Below are 15,784 nucleotides of genomic sequence, written 5' to 3'. Positions count from 1 at the left end.
CAATTTTTTGGTGCCGTTGCCGGAGAACCTAATTTGGTTATTTTACTTGTTGTAGATTTTTGTGAGCTGGAGCCAACAAGAAGTCATAGTAAGCTGAGTTTTCCTACTGCTGTATTTACTTCTAAAGAATTGAGTTTACTGTTGCAGAATTCTGTGTATATACCCACCTACGGGTTTGGAATTTACTTTGGATCCTGAAATAGAGAGAACATTTAGACGAAGGTTGAGGGAAAAAAAGAAAATGACAAAATAGAATATACAGCAAATGGCCCAACTAAATCGAGAGTTTGAAAATCCAGTGATGATGGCTAATCAAGAGAGAATTACTGCTAATGCCATTCATTTAGCAGATGACAGAGAAAGAGCGATACGAGCATATGCACACCCAGCTGTGGAAGAGCTAAATCCGTGCATCATTATACCTGAAATACAAGCAACCACGTTTGAGCTAAAACCTGTGATAATTCAAATGCTGCAAACCATTGGGCAATTTTATGGACTACCGTCGGAAGATCCTCACCTACACCTAAAGTCATTTTTGGGAGTTAGTGACTCATTTCGATTTCAAGGAGTGGATAAAGATGTTATTAGACTGAGCTTATTCCCATATTCATTGAGGGATGGTGCTAAATCATGGTTGAATACCTTAGCACCGAGAACAATTGATTCGTGGAATAGTCTAGCAGAGAAATTTTTGATCAAGTATTTCCCACCCACGAGAAATGCACGGTTCAGAAATGAGATTGTTGCTTTTCAACCGTTTGAAGATGAGACACTAGGTGAAGCTTAGGAGAGATTTAAGGAGATGCTTAGAAAGTGTCCTCACCATGGACTACCTCATTGTATACAAATGGAGACTTTCTACAATAGATTAAATATTGCTACTAAACAAGTAGTTGATGCTTCCGCCAATGGAGCTATTTTGTCAAAGACATACAATGAAGCATATGAGATTTTAGAGAGAATACCATCTAACAATTGTCAATGGGCCGATGTGAGAAGCAACCTAAGAAGGAAGACTCGAGGAGTACTTGAAGTTGATGCTTTGTCCTCTATCAATGCTCAACTAGCTTCGGTGACTAATATTTTACAAAATCTAGCATTGGGGCAAGACTTCATGATCAAAGCACCAGTCCATATAGCTGCTGTAATTAACCAGACAGCAGCTTAATCTTGTGTATGTTGTGGAGAGGAACACACCTTTGATCAATGTCCAAGCAATCTGGTCTCAATTTTCTATGTCAGGAATCAAGTTAGTCAAGGCAACCCAAAAAATAACCCCTTCTCAAATACTTATAATCCGGGGTGGAGAAATCATCCAAATTTCTCATGGAAGGGACAAGGCTCGTACAACAAACAAATTCCCCTTAAAGAAAATTACCCTCCGGGTTTTGGATTACAAAATCAATTGACATATGGTTCTCAACAAGCCACCACCACCCAAGGGGGGAACTAGCCAAGCTCAACACATACCAGGAACATCGCTTTAGAGCCTAATAAAGGAATATATGGCAAAAAATGATGCTGTGATACAAAGTCAACAAGCATCATTGCGAAATTTGGAAGTTCAAGTAGGTCAATTAGCAAATGAGTTACGAAATAGACCTCTTGGTAAGCTGCCAGCAGACACCGAAATGCAAAAAAGAGAGGGAATGGAACAATGTCAAGCAATAGAGTTGAGAAGTGGGAAATAAATACCCAGCAGAGGAGAAAAAAATTAAAGAACACGGTGATAGTCGCTCTCAAGAAACTGCTGATACACAGCAGAGAAAGGAGAAAGTCGTTGTGCAAGAAGAGCACAACAAAAATGATGTAGAAGCTGCTGTACAGAAAGAACACAGCAGAAATTATGCAGAAATTGTGAAGCCTCCTAAAACACAAACATCAGTCAGCAGTGGACAAGAAAGCAGAATATACACACCAACACCTTATTTTCCACAAAGAATAAAAAGAAAGAAGGAAGAAGCCCACTTTGAGAAGTTCATGGACATATTTAAGGAAATTCACATAAATATACCATTAATTGAAGCTTTGAAGCAAATGCCAAATTATGTGAAATTCTTGAAGGATGTGCTCACCAATAGAAGAAAGTTTGAAGAATTCAAGGTGGTACCATTGAATGAAGAGTGTAGTGCAATATTGAAAAACAAGATCCCGCTAAAGGAGAAAGACCCCGGTTCATTCACAATTCCAATATCAATAGGAGGGAAGAAGCTAGGTCGAGCATTATGTGATTTGGGATCAAGCATTAATCTAATGCCGCTGTCTATTTACAAAAAGTTAGGTATTGACAGAACAACCAGTGACCGAGGAATGGGATGATGGGGAAAGCGGGCAGGAAGAAGACAGCAGCTGGAATGACAGAATAGAACAGTTAGCAGTTTTAGGTCAATTCAGCAGGACTTTTGAGTCACTAGAATGTGAGGGAAGAAAGAGTTCACCGATGAGACCATCTATTGAGGAAGCGCCGCAACTGGACTTGAAACCACTACCACCTAACCTTAAGTATGCTTATTTAGGTGACAACAAGACACTACCCATCATCATCTCAGCGACACTATCCTCGACTCAAGAGGATATGCTTCTAGAAACATTGAAGAAGCACAAGGGGGCGATAGGTTCACATTGGCGGATATAAAAGGAATTAGCCCTTCACTATGCATGCACAAAATACAATTGGAGGAAGGAAAAGTTAAGTCCATTGAGCAACAAAGAGGATTAAATCCCATGATGAAGGAGGTTGTTAGAAAGGAGATTCTCAAATGCAAACAGCAGCTGGGTCAGTCCTATTCAATATGTTCCGAAGAAAGAAGGGATAATAGTAATGGCAAATGAGAACAATGAGTTGATCCCCACTAGAATAGTGAATGGATGGAGAATTTGCATGAATTATAGAAGGCTAAACAAAGCGACACGTAAGGATCATTTTCCCTTACCATTCATTGATCAAATGTTTGATTGGCTTGCTGGAAAGTCACATTATTGCTTCTTGGATGGTTATTCGGGATACAATCAAATTACAATCAATCCAAAAGATCAAGAGAAAACTACATTCTGTGCCCATATGGAATTTTTGCCTTTAGACGAATGCCCTTTGGACTATGTAATGCTCCAGCGAAATTTCAACGTTGCATGATGGCCATTTTTACAGATATGGTAGAAACATTTATGGAGATATTCATGGATGATTTTTTTTGTTTATGGAGAATCTTTTGAGACTTGTTTGTGCAATTTAGGGAAGGTTCTACAAAGATGTGAAGAGAAGAATCTTGTACTAAATTGGGAAAAATGTCATTTTATGGTCAATGAGGGAATAGTGTTAGGCCACAAGATCTCAAGAAGAGGAATAGAAGTTGATAGAGCCAAGATAGAAGCTATTGAAAGATTGAATCCACCTACGTCAGTTAAAGGTATAAGAAGCTTTTTAGGCCATGCAGGGTTTTATAGGAGGTTTATTAAAGATTTCTCCAAGATTGCAAAACCATTGTGTAGTTTGTTGGAGTCAAATAGAAAATTCGTTTTTGACAAACAATGCATGACTGCCTTCCAAGCATTAAAGACCGCCTGACCACAGCTCCTATAATGTCAACACCCGATTGGAATTCACCATTTGAGTTGATGTGTGATGCTAGTGGCCATGCTGTGGGGGCAATGTTAGGACAGAAAAAGGGGAAGGTACTTCATCCTATCTATTATGCCAGCAAAATGTTGAATTAGGCTCAAGTGAATTATACAACCACTGAAAAAGAATTGTGGCCGTAGTATTCGCTGTTGAAAAGTTCAGAGCTTATTTATTTGAAGCGAAGGTGAAAGTGTACACTGACCACGCAGCAATCAAGCACCTAATGATGAAACCGAATGCCAAGCCAAGATTAATTAGATGGATTCTACTGTTACAAGAGTTCGAGATAGAAATCGTGGACCGGAAAGGAGCTAATAACCATGTAGCGGATCACTTATCTAGAATGGAGAACATGGAAGAAAATGTCAATAGCAAAGAAATTGATGATGCATTTCCGGATGAACAGCTGCTTGGGATAAAAAGCAAAAGCAGCAGCTACAGCAGTAGCAGAATGACAGCAACTCCATGGTATGCAGACATAGCAAATTTTTTGGCTTGTGCCATCATACCCAAAGAGAAAAATTATCAACAAAGGAAGAGGTTTTCCATGAATCCAAAAGTTACATTTGGGATGAACCTTTTCTTTTTAAACAATGTGGAGACGACATAATGAAAAGATGCATTCCAGACAGTGAAATACCAACAATTCTTGAACAATGTCATGCATCTCCATATGGAGATCATTTTGGAGGGCAAAGGACAGCAGCCAAGGTATTTCAATCGAGTTTCTATTGGCCAACAATTTTCAAAGATGCAAAAGAATTTTGCAAGGGTTGTGATCAATGTCAAAGGACGGGAAATATCAGTAAAAAAAATGAGCTACCCCTGAATTCAATTCTAGAAGTGAAACTTTTTGATGTATGGGGCATTGACTTTATGGGACCATTTCCGCCATCTTATGGGAACTTATATATTCTAGTGGCTGTCGACTATGTGTCCAAGTAGGTGGAAGCAATAGCTTGTCCATCCAACGATGGGAAGACGGTACTCAAGTTTTTAAAAAGAAACATATTCACTAGGTTTGGTGTACCAAGAGCATTAATCAGCGATGAGGGAACGCACTTTGTGAACAGATTGATGAATAGTCTTTTATAGAGATATAATGTAAAACATAGAGTGGCGACACCTTATCACCCACAAACCAATGGGCAAGTAGAGGTCTCCAACAGAGAAATTAAAAGTATTTTGGAAAAGGTGGTACAACCCAATAGGAAAGATTGGTCGGTGAAACTTGATGATGCATTATGGGCATACAGGACAGCCTTCAAAACCCCTTTAGGAATGTCTCCTAACAAGCTAGTTTTTGGGAAGACATGTCATCTACCCCTGGAATTGGTACATAAAGCATTTTGGGCATTAAAGAAGTTAAATTTGACTATAAAACAGATGGAGACATGATGTAACGACCCTAAATTTCTACATATCTAGAGTCGCCACTAACGTCTCATGCTCATCTCTAGTGCAGAATAAAAATCTAAGAATGCTCATCTTTATTAGCGGAAAAATTTAAAACTTCAAAACATTGGAAAACACTGCCGGACATACGTGTTTCAAACATCATGCTGAAGTTCAAAAAGATGAAAAAAAAAAAACAATTGCAAATTAAATAATATAAATGAATGAAATGCAAACGCACTATCCTAACCAACACTATGAATTTTAAATATGCAACTATCCTATGCACGCGCCACAGTCTCTGATCACGATGTCACCGTTAACCGTACATGGGAACCTTGCGTTTACCTGAAAAACAATATGGCACACGGCCTGAGTATTTCAAAGAAATACTCAGTAAGTGACCCCACTATAGGGGCGATGCTAATGAAAACATGCAATCATGAATTAGGGACCTATCTCTAATCATCTTAGGGGTGGCCTCCAGTCTCGGACAAATGGGATGTGTAGTACTTCCCTACACACGACTCACATGTGAGAGTGTGAATCCCCAGGGCGCTCGCAGACCCCCTGGTCCCTCTGGTCAAGCTAATCTATAGCGACGTCCGGAGGTCAGCGGAACCCCATAGTGTCATGCGCCTCATGAACACCCTCATCTACGTGCATTCGCACCTGTGCGCATTCGCGCTCATCATAAGGTGCGCGTCCGCACTCATCATCTCTAGGGGAAGTAGCCCTATGCCCCTCTAAATCCATCGTAATGTTTCTTCTGACACAACCCTCTAGTCTCATCTCTTTGTTACTCTAGGTAACACATGCTCGTGGATATTTATATTAATATTATTTTCATGCTCTTAGGGTTGTGTCCTATGTCGATCTAACGACATGATGCAATATGGCACTCATCATCATCTAGCATGCTCAATATGAAAACCATCATCATATTAAGGTAAACATCATGCAATCATAATACTCATCATATTGCCACAAAGTGCGTCAAACATACCAAGTACATCATTCATCAAAATATGTATATACTGCACATATCATCAAGCATCGTAATCCACACATCATCATAACTAATACAATTTTTTAGCCTATCCTATAGTAAGGCCACTTACTTGGTTGGCCTTGACCGAAGTACTCCCTAAATAGCTAAACGTAAGCTCCCGTTCCGTGAGACCTACTTCCTACGTCGCTGGAGTTTGTTTCCTATCACACCGTTCACCACTTTCTATTAGTATTTCACAATTAATTTCCCTATAATTCAATAAATGTGAAATACGACTTTAAAATGGCCTCGAATACCTTAATCGGGGCCAAAAATAGATCTGAGAGGGTTAAAACAGTGGAAACCGGGCTGAAAACAGGTGAGCCGAGCCGAACAGCCGCTAGAGCATCACTAGAGGGAGCCCGAGCCATTTGCGCCACGCCGAGCCGAGGGACTGCCTGCGCCGCTATGTGACATGTGGGAGCAGTAGAGCGAGCCACGTCGTGCGGTAGCGTCGAGTTGAAGCGCGGGTCGCAGTCAGGTTCGGGTCGTGGTCCAGGTCGTGGGCTGCGGAGGCTACTGGGCCAAGACTATCGTTGGGCCTCGGCTTATTAGGGTAGGCCGAAAGTTTTTTTTTTGGGGTGCAGACCAGCTTGATTGGACCGTCGGGCTGGTCTCGGGTTGGTTCAACTGAACCGTAGCTTCTAGGCTGGTCTGAGGTTTGGGTCGCTGTAGTTGGGCTGGGCCGAAGGCAGAGGCCGAGGGAAAGAATGGGCTGACTCTCTTGGGTTTTGGGTTCGGGTTGACTCAGATCCGTGGACCTCGTCTTCCTTACCCAACTCTGGCCGATTTTCCGGCGAGTTTTCTCTCTCCTTCCCGCGGCATTTCTGTTGCCGATTTCGGTCCTCTTTCTTCCTGATATGAACCAAGAGACATCAATCATACAATATACTTCAATGAAGATGTGAAGAAAAGGTTGTCAAAATTATCAAAAAGAAGTTTCAACTCATGCTACATTGAAGAAGAATGAAGTTTGATTGTTGTAAATTTTGGGTGGGTTACAATTTAGAGTAATTTAAAGTTATTGTATTTTAAGATTTTTTAGGTTACATTTACATAATGGATCATTATGGCCATTAAGTATGAATGTTACAACTCTTGGAATGCCTTTAGTAGTTTCATTTTGAGGCTATATAAAGCCACGTATGTTGTATTTGTAAGAAGACTTGGAAAATATATTAAAACAAGCATTTGTGCTTTTCTTTAGCCAATGGCTAAGTTTCTTTGCAATTCTATGTAGTTTAGATTGCATGTAGAATCATTCAAGCTCGACATGATCAATCTTGCTTGTGGAGTGATTCGAATCTCAAACAAGTGTTTGAGATATTTGATCAACAAGAGTCATTCAAGCTAGACATGATCGATCTTGCTTGTGGAGTGATTCGAATCTCAATCAAGTGTTCTTGCCTTGAGATATTCGATCAACAAGGTAATCCGAATCTTATTCCCCTTGTAGTTGATTCCTTATCTTATCACTTCCTCTTCCTCTTTATTTGTCGTTCTTCTTTCTTTTTTGGGAGTTTTGCGGCCTAAAGGTTCCTAAAACAACAGATCTAAGAACGATTAGGAAATACCCAATTTTCCGACCTCAGTTACCGATGACGGCGTTTACTAAAAAAACAAAACGCACCTTGAGTTATCGTGCTTTCGTTAGGGATCCTTCCCGTGGCGGCAACAGGTCGTTTGGTGTCGGTTTGAGGGTGGTTTGAGGGTTCATCGGATAAACTGGACACTCGCTGACTTTTTTTTTTCTGAAATCTCTCTCTCTCTCTCGTAGTTTTCTGTCTTTTCTCCCTTTGGAGGTATCCTGATGGTGCTGGGAGTCGTGGGCTGAAGGCTAGGCATGTTGTGGCCATCATTTCGCGTGGGTTCCGCGAAACTCGGCCGTCGTCGGAAAACTCGCGAGTTTTTCGACGACTGAGTTTTTTTTTTTGTTTCCTCATTTTTTTTTCTTTCTTTCCCGGGTCGTTACATTTTCTACCCCTAAAAAGAACTTTCATCCTCGAAAGTCTCAAACTCTTGTACCAACTCGGGGTATTTCTCTCTTATTTCATCTTCACGCTCCCACGTGGCTTCCTCACTGTGGTGATTTCACCACAGTATCTTAACGAACGCAATGTTCCTGTTGCGTAAGGTTTTTACTTCTCTAGCTAAGATTCTTACTGGTTTTTTCTCGTAACTCAGATCTTCATTGAGTTGGAGTGGTTCATAGTCTATTACGTAGATAGGGTCCGTAATGTACTTCCTCAGCATCGACACGTGAAATACATCATGTACTCTTGAGAGGGCTGGAGGTAGGGCTAACTTATGCGCTACCGGACCAACTCGCTCTAGGATCTCGAATGGTCCAATTAATTTAGGACTTAATTTGCCCTTATGTCCGAATCTTAACACCCCTTTCAGAGGTGCCACCTTGAGGAATACTGGGTCCCCTACCTCGAACAACAGGCTTTTACGCCTTACATCGGCGTAGCTTTTCTGTCTACTTTGAGCGGTACGCATCCTCACTCGAATTTTCTAGACAGCCTCATTGGTGAGTCGAACCAACTCGGGTCCTACTAATTCTCTCTCTCCTACCTCGTCCCAACATAGTGGGGATCTACACCGTTTCCCGTACAGGGCCTCAAACGGTGCCATTCCAATAGTTGCTTGGAAACTGTTGTTATACGAGAATTCCATCAGGTGGAGTTTGGAATCCCAACTTTCCTTAAAATCTAGTACGCAAGCGCGTAGCATGTCCTCTAGAATTTTGTTTAAACGCTCCGTTTGTCCATCTGTTTGGGGGTGAAAGGCGGTACTAAAGTCGAGGTAGGTACCTAGTGCTTTTTGAAGTCCGCACCAAAACACTGACGTAAAGCGTGGATTCCGATCCAACACTATAGACACTGGGACTCCATGTAGTCTTACTATTTCTTTCACATACAGTTGTGCCCAATTGTCAACTGTATATGTAACCTTCTCAGGTAGAAAGTGTGCCGACTTGGTCAACCTATCGACAACTACCCAGATCACTGTATAGCCTTTGGGCGTTTTGGGTAAACCTACTATGAAGTTCATCGCTATGTTTTCCCACTTCCACTCTGGTATGCTTAGGGGCTGCAACAACCCCGCCGCCTTTTGTCTTCGAGCTTTCACTTGTTGACAAACTAAGCACTTGCTCACAAACCCAACCACATCCCTCTTCATGCTCTTCCACCAAAAGTGTTGTTTTAAATCTTGGTACATCTTAGTACCTCCTGGATGCATGGCAAATGGCGAGTTGTGAGCTTCCATCAGTATCTCCTTCCTTAAATCATCTATTGCTGGAACACATAAGCGTCCCTGATACAATAGTCCTTCATCTGATGACTTCGAGAATCCATCTACCGGACTTTCGTCTAGCTGTCCTAGGACTTTTTGCAAGTTAGGATCCTCTCGTTGGGAGGTAATAATTCTCTGCCTAAGCGTAGGTTGTACCATGAGTCAGGCTAGCTGTGCTATGACTCCCTCGGTCGCTACAACTATGTTGGCTCGCTCGAACTCTCTTTGTACCCTTACTTCCCTCGTAATAAGGGCCGACGAGTGGACCGTCTTCCTACTCAAGGCATCTGCGACCACATTTTCTTTTCCAAGGTGGTACTGGATATCTACGTCATAATCCTTCACCAATTCTAACCACCCTCTCTGCCTCATATTTAACTCTTTCTGGGTGAAGAAGTATTTCAAACTTTTGTGGTCGGTAAAAATTTGGGTTTTCTCTCCATACAGGTAATGTCGCCAGATTTTCAGCACGAACACTACAGCGGCCAACTCTAGGTCGTGGGTAGGGTAGTTCTTTTCATATTCCTTAAGTTGACGAGATGCGTATGCGACAACCTTGTCGTGTTGCATTAACACACACCCTGATGGTGTTAATATAACACATGCGGAAGCAATTTGGATCTTAGGCACTTTTAGAACATCAATTATAGTAAATAACTAGCATGTTCATAAGTATTAAAACTTAATGAGTTTGAATACTAACCTTTTGAAGTTCAAACTTCTTTTTCCTCACGAACCGGTTTCGAACCACCACTAGTGTCTTCTCCACTATCCTCCGGCCTTAGAACGGGATTGTGGAATCCGGTGAGTGACTAAACTTGGAGGGATTTTGTATATATGAAGAGAGTGTTTTTTAGAGGTTTTTCTCAAGGTTTTTCACCAAGAAGAAGAAGACCTTCCATGTACCATGATCACTCTATTTAAAGAGTCATGTTTGCATGTTCATGCAAATTTGAGATCACCAAATTTTGACACTTAAAATTCCACTCAAATGTTTGGGATTATGTGGCAAGCATGCATGTTTGAGTTAACCAAATTTTGACACCTCAAAATTCCACTAACATGGATTTTTCCATTAAATGAAGTCAACATTTTGACTTTCTTCATTTTAATTCAACAATTAATTTGAATAATGAATTTCGAATTAAAGTAACATTAAATGATTAAATAAACTATTTAATTAATATTTAATATTAATTCAAATGCCAATCCCAATCAATTCCGACACATAATTGATTAAGATATTTAAATCTTATTTAAATATCTCAGATTCTCTTCTTTTGTTTAATTCGTAAATAAAACAAAAATACGGTTAAATATATCGTATATATGTACCGCATATTCCCTAATTTGAATTCGAACACTTCGAACTCACTCGTCACACTGTTCTATGGTTTAATCCGATATGAGCTAGTAGAGGGACCTAATGAACCTATAGATCATGGGCTCCAACGATCCAAGATTAACCGGCTAAACTCATTAACCTTGTTAACCAACATTCGTTAACTACTAGGACACTCCACTATAGCCTAGTAGTTGCACTCCCCTCACTATAGATATATTTCTGTCCATTTGATATAACCATGATTAGTAAGTCGATCCTTCACAGGTTGTTCGTAACTAGAGCTGGGTCAATTTACTGTTTTACCCCTAAAGTTACTTCTTGTTCCTTATGTCTCACTGATCCTCTAATGAACAATTGGTTTGTGGTCCAACCAGTGAACCGAATCCCTCAGGCCAATGAGAGGGTGGGGCCCCTTGTTCAAGTCCTGGAACAGTGCTTAAGGGAACTACCTTTCTTCTATCCCTAAAAGTGGGTAGGAGTGAATTCCATCTTGCACCCCACGTCCCCAGCCATTCACCCAGTCTTACCCTTGAAATGGGAGGCCTATTAAGTCGGTGAACTAGAGCCACTCTCACCCATGTAAATCTACGAATAATTCCGAACAAACAGGAGTTCATGGTTAGCTCAGGATTAAAACCAAGTTACCTAGGTTATCGAATGAAAAGAAAATCAGTCTCAACAGTAAACGACATTATAAAGTGAGAGTGATTTTCTTCATGGTCCGATCTTATGCAATACTCATTGCATAGGACGCCCCCACTCACATGTCTCCACATGTACAGTTTAGTGATCACATTGTTTATATCATATACAAAAGTGAGCCGCATCCATAGTGTCCCCAGAATAAGGTACTCAGCCTTATCCTTATACTATAGATCATTTTGACTATATATACTTGAACTTGATCCACTCTTATGTCTCTACATATAATTCAAGTAATCATACTATAGCTAGAGTGTTCTTAGTTTATTGGATTTAGATTAATGATCGTAAAATTCACTTTATTCAATAACAATCTTTACTGAATAAACAACAATAGTATCTTTATTAAAAATAGAATATGTTTTTGTTTACAAACTATGAGTTTTAGGACATAAAACCCAACACATTCCAGTCTTTTCATGGGGGCATCACTATAGATCACATATCCTTCTGAGCTCTCGGGTACTATGAGTACCGGGGCGGTTACCAATCTCTCTTTTAGGTTCTGGAAGCTTGCCTCACAATTATCATCCCATCTAAATGGTACCCCTTTTTTTGTTAACTTTGTTAAAGGCAAGGATATTTTAGCGAAGTCCTGCACGAACCTTCGGTAGTATCCCGCCAATCCTAGGAAACTCCTTACTTTCGTTACCGTAATTAAGCGTTCTCACTTTGTGATCGCTTCGACCTTTGTGGGATCTATAGATATTCCGTCCTTTGACACCACGTGTCCTAGGAAAGAGACTTGTCGCAACCAAAATTCGCATTTGGAGAACTTAGCGTACAACTTATGCTCTCTTAGGGTTGTTAGGACTTTTCGGAGGTGTTCATCGTGCTCTAGGTCTGTTTTCAAGTATATGAGGATGTCGTCAATGAACACAATCACGAACATGTCTAGGCATTCCTTGAATACCCGATTCATTAACTCCATAAACACAGCTCGGGAATTGGTGAGGCCAAATGACATCACTACGAACTCGTAGTGACCGTACCTTATCCTAAACGCTGTTTTTGGGACGTCTTTTTCATTAATCCTAATTTGGTGGTAACCGGACCGAAGATCTATCTTAGAGAATACAGTTGCCTCTCTGAGTTGATCAAACAAGTCTTCTATTCTAGGCAGAGGATATTTTTTTTTTATGGTTCTCTTGTTTAGCTCTCTGTAATCGATGCACAGACGCATCGATGCATCTTTCTTCTTAACAAACAAAACAGGCGCACCCCAGGGGGACACGCTAGGTCGAATGAATCCTTTATCTAGTAAGTCTTGCAATTGCGCCTTGAGTTCCTTCAACTCTGCTGGCGCCATGCGATAGGGTGCTTTAGAAATAGGCCTAGTTCCCGTGATATGAACCAAGAGACATCAATCGTACAATATACTTCAATGAAGATGTGAAGAAAATGTTGTCAAAATTATCAAGCAATTCATGCCACATTGAAGAGGAATGAAGTTTGATTGTTATAAATCTTGGGTGGGTTACAATTTAGAGTTATTGTATTTCATTATTGTATTTTAAGACTTTTAATTTACTTTAGGTTACAATTACATAATGGTTAATTATGGCCATTAAGTATGAATGTTACAACTCTTGGAATGTCTTTAGTAGTTTCATTTTGAGGCTATATAAAGCCATGTATGTTGTATTTGTAAGTAGACTTGGAAAATAAAGAAAGAAGCATTTGTGCTTTTCTTTAGCCAATGGCTAAGTTTCTTTGCAATTCTATGTAGTTTAGGTTGCATGTAGAATCATTCAAGCTCGATATGATCAATCTTGCTTGTGGAGTGATTCGAATCTCAGTCAAGTATTCTTGCCTTGAGATATTTGATCAACAAGAATCATTCAAGCTAGACATGATCGATCTTGCTTGTGGAGTGATTCGAATCTCAAACAATGTTCTTGTCTTGAGATATTCGATCAACAAGGTAATCTGAATCTTATTCCCCTTGTAGTTGATTCCTTATCTTATCATCCCGTCTCGAGTTCGATGACGAAGTTGACAGCTCGGGAAGGGGGTATTCTAGGTAAGTCGTCCGGAAATACATCCGGGAACTCGTTTACTATTGGCACGTTTACTAGGGTCCTTTCTTTTCCTTTTACGTCTACAGCACATGCTAATATAGCCCATCCACCTTGTTGGACTAACCTCTTTGCTTTCATCATCGATACTACCTTGGGGGTAATCCCGGTACTTGTGCCTTTAAATTTAAATGTAGGTCCTGTCGGTGGTGAAAATTTTACTTCCTTTTTGCGACAGTCTATACTAGCTCGGTTTTCAGCTAGCCAATCCATGCCTAGTATGACGTCAAAATCTGTCATGTTTACCACCATAAGATCAACGCTTAAAGTTTGGTTCCCTATGATTACTTGGTCATCCTTTACTCTATCCCTAGATACTAAGTCTACCCCCGCAGGGGTGCTTACAGACATTTCATGCAATAAGGGTTCTAATTCGAACCCTGCGTGTACAACAAAAGGCATGGAAATAAAGGAATGCGTGGAACCAGAATCAAATAAGGTAAAAGTGAAATGATCTAAAATGGATAGTGTACCTGTCACCACGGCGTCGGACCTCCCAGTGTCCTTGCTGGTTGACGCGTAGGCCCTAGCTTGAGCTCGCGGTGGTGTTGGTTGATCCGTTTGCTCTACTACTCTGGGCGGGTTTGCTTGTGCTGCAGCGTTTCCGGTCGTGCAGTTCACAGCGATGTGCCCCTCTTGACCACATCTATAACACGCTCGGCTGCCAGCCATGCACCTCCCACCGTGTAGTCTTCCACAGATAGTGCACCCTTCCTCTCTCCTTCCTCTGGCCCCATCTTGATTCCTGGGGTTCCTGTCAGTACGTCGGGGAGGGCGTCGCTCATCTCATCTAGGAGCGGGTCTGTTATTGGAACGGTGCCTACGTGCTGGTGGTGGACGGTCAGAGCCTCCTGATTCATGAGGATGCTTCTACCCAATTATGACAGGCTCTTCACGTCGTTTCTCATCTTTTGGTTTCTCTAAAGTCTTGGCAGTTCTCAAGGCTTCCTCATAGGTCTTTGGGTTGAACGCCTCCAACGCGGCGGATTCTTTGTTCCAAACCCAATATAAACTTCTCTGTCATCTTTTCCTCAGTGTCCACCATGGACGGTGCAAATCTCTTGAGTCTCTTAAACTCTCAATTGTACTTCTCCACTGTGAGTCCGCCCTGTACCAGGTGGGCGAACTCCTACTGTCTTTTAAGTCGCTCTGACTTAGGATAATATTCCTTAAGGAAGGCCTCCTTAAATCGTTCCTAGTTCATCGGTCCCCCTTTTGGGTTAAGAAGGGTTTTGTTATCTCTCCACCATATCTCTGCGTCTTTTTGTAGGACGAAGGTTGCACAGGCGACCTTTTGGTTCTCTGGGCACTCCATAGTCTCAAAGGTGGTTTCCACTGCTACAATCCACATTTGGGCTTCTATGGGGTCTACTAAGAAACCAGTGAATGGTCGAGGGTCGTATCTCTTGAAATCCCTTATCCAGTTTGAACATCTAACAAGTTGTAGAGGGTTTACTGGGGCATTGGCCTGAGCATTGGCTTGTGCCTGTGCCTGTGCCTGTACCTGTGCCAGTGCCAACGCCTGTGCTTGGGCTTGTTCCTAGGCCTGTTGTAGATTAGTTTGCTGAGTGGTTACCAAGGTTTGAATTAGGGCTTGGATGGAGTCACACATTAACCTAGTATTAGCATCTACTCCACCCGCTGGGGGTGCAGCTTCAGGTGCGACTTGGAGTGGTAGGGTAGGCTGGGGTGGGGGTTCTACTTGTGGTGGAGGCTCTACTGGTGGTGGAGGCTCAACTTGCAGTGGAGCTAGAGGAGGTAGCTCAACTGGTGGTAAGACTAGGGGCGGTGTAACTGTTACTGACCCAGTCTCTGATCTTTCTTTAGGTGGGCCCTCTACTGCCACACCTCGTCCTACTTCTCTTTGACAGGGTCGCCCCCATCCGCGTCTTCCTCTTCCTCTTCCCCTTTCTCTTCCTCGTCCTCGTCCGCTTGCATGGTTCTATAAACCAATATAAGGTTGCTTAAGTCTAAGGCCTTAATACTATGTATATATATAAATAACAATACACACACTATACAATACATCGTAACGCCACGGAAGTAAACATTCATCATGCTAAACATCATATCATACCACCAACAAAATTACTCAGCATGCAACACATGACATCATACTCTTAAATAATAAATACGTGAAATATCACAACCATTTCAGTAATGTCCACATAAAAAAAAATGCATGTGAGTTTTAAAACGTTTCTCTTTTCTTATCTTATGCAAGGCGTACCTGACGGTGATGAGACATCGACGTTAGGACCGTGGAGCGTGCCAAGCCTACATCGTAGGCT

At 41.4% G+C, this 15,784-nt stretch overlaps 1 non-coding gene and 1 pseudogene across 1 annotated transcript; one reads left to right on the top strand and one right to left on the bottom strand.

Annotated features, from left to right (window-relative positions):
* Positions 1-265: 265 nt before the first annotated feature.
* On the top strand, positions 266-1,171 carry LOC147790259 (uncharacterized; annotated as a pseudogene).
* Positions 729-834, bottom strand: LOC111783735 (small nucleolar RNA R71). Its single transcript, XR_002813417.2, has one exon. It is a non-coding gene; the product is annotated as a small nucleolar RNA R71 (small nucleolar RNA).
* Positions 1,172-15,784: the final 14,613 nt, after the last annotated feature.

This window comes from Cucurbita pepo, chromosome 11, assembly GCF_057944985.1.
Source record: "Cucurbita pepo subsp. pepo isolate OVF chromosome 11, ASM5794498v1, whole genome shotgun sequence".
Lineage (NCBI taxonomy): Eukaryota > Viridiplantae > Streptophyta > Magnoliopsida > Cucurbitales > Cucurbitaceae > Cucurbita > Cucurbita pepo.
This window is presented reverse-complemented; position numbering and strand designations above follow the sequence as displayed.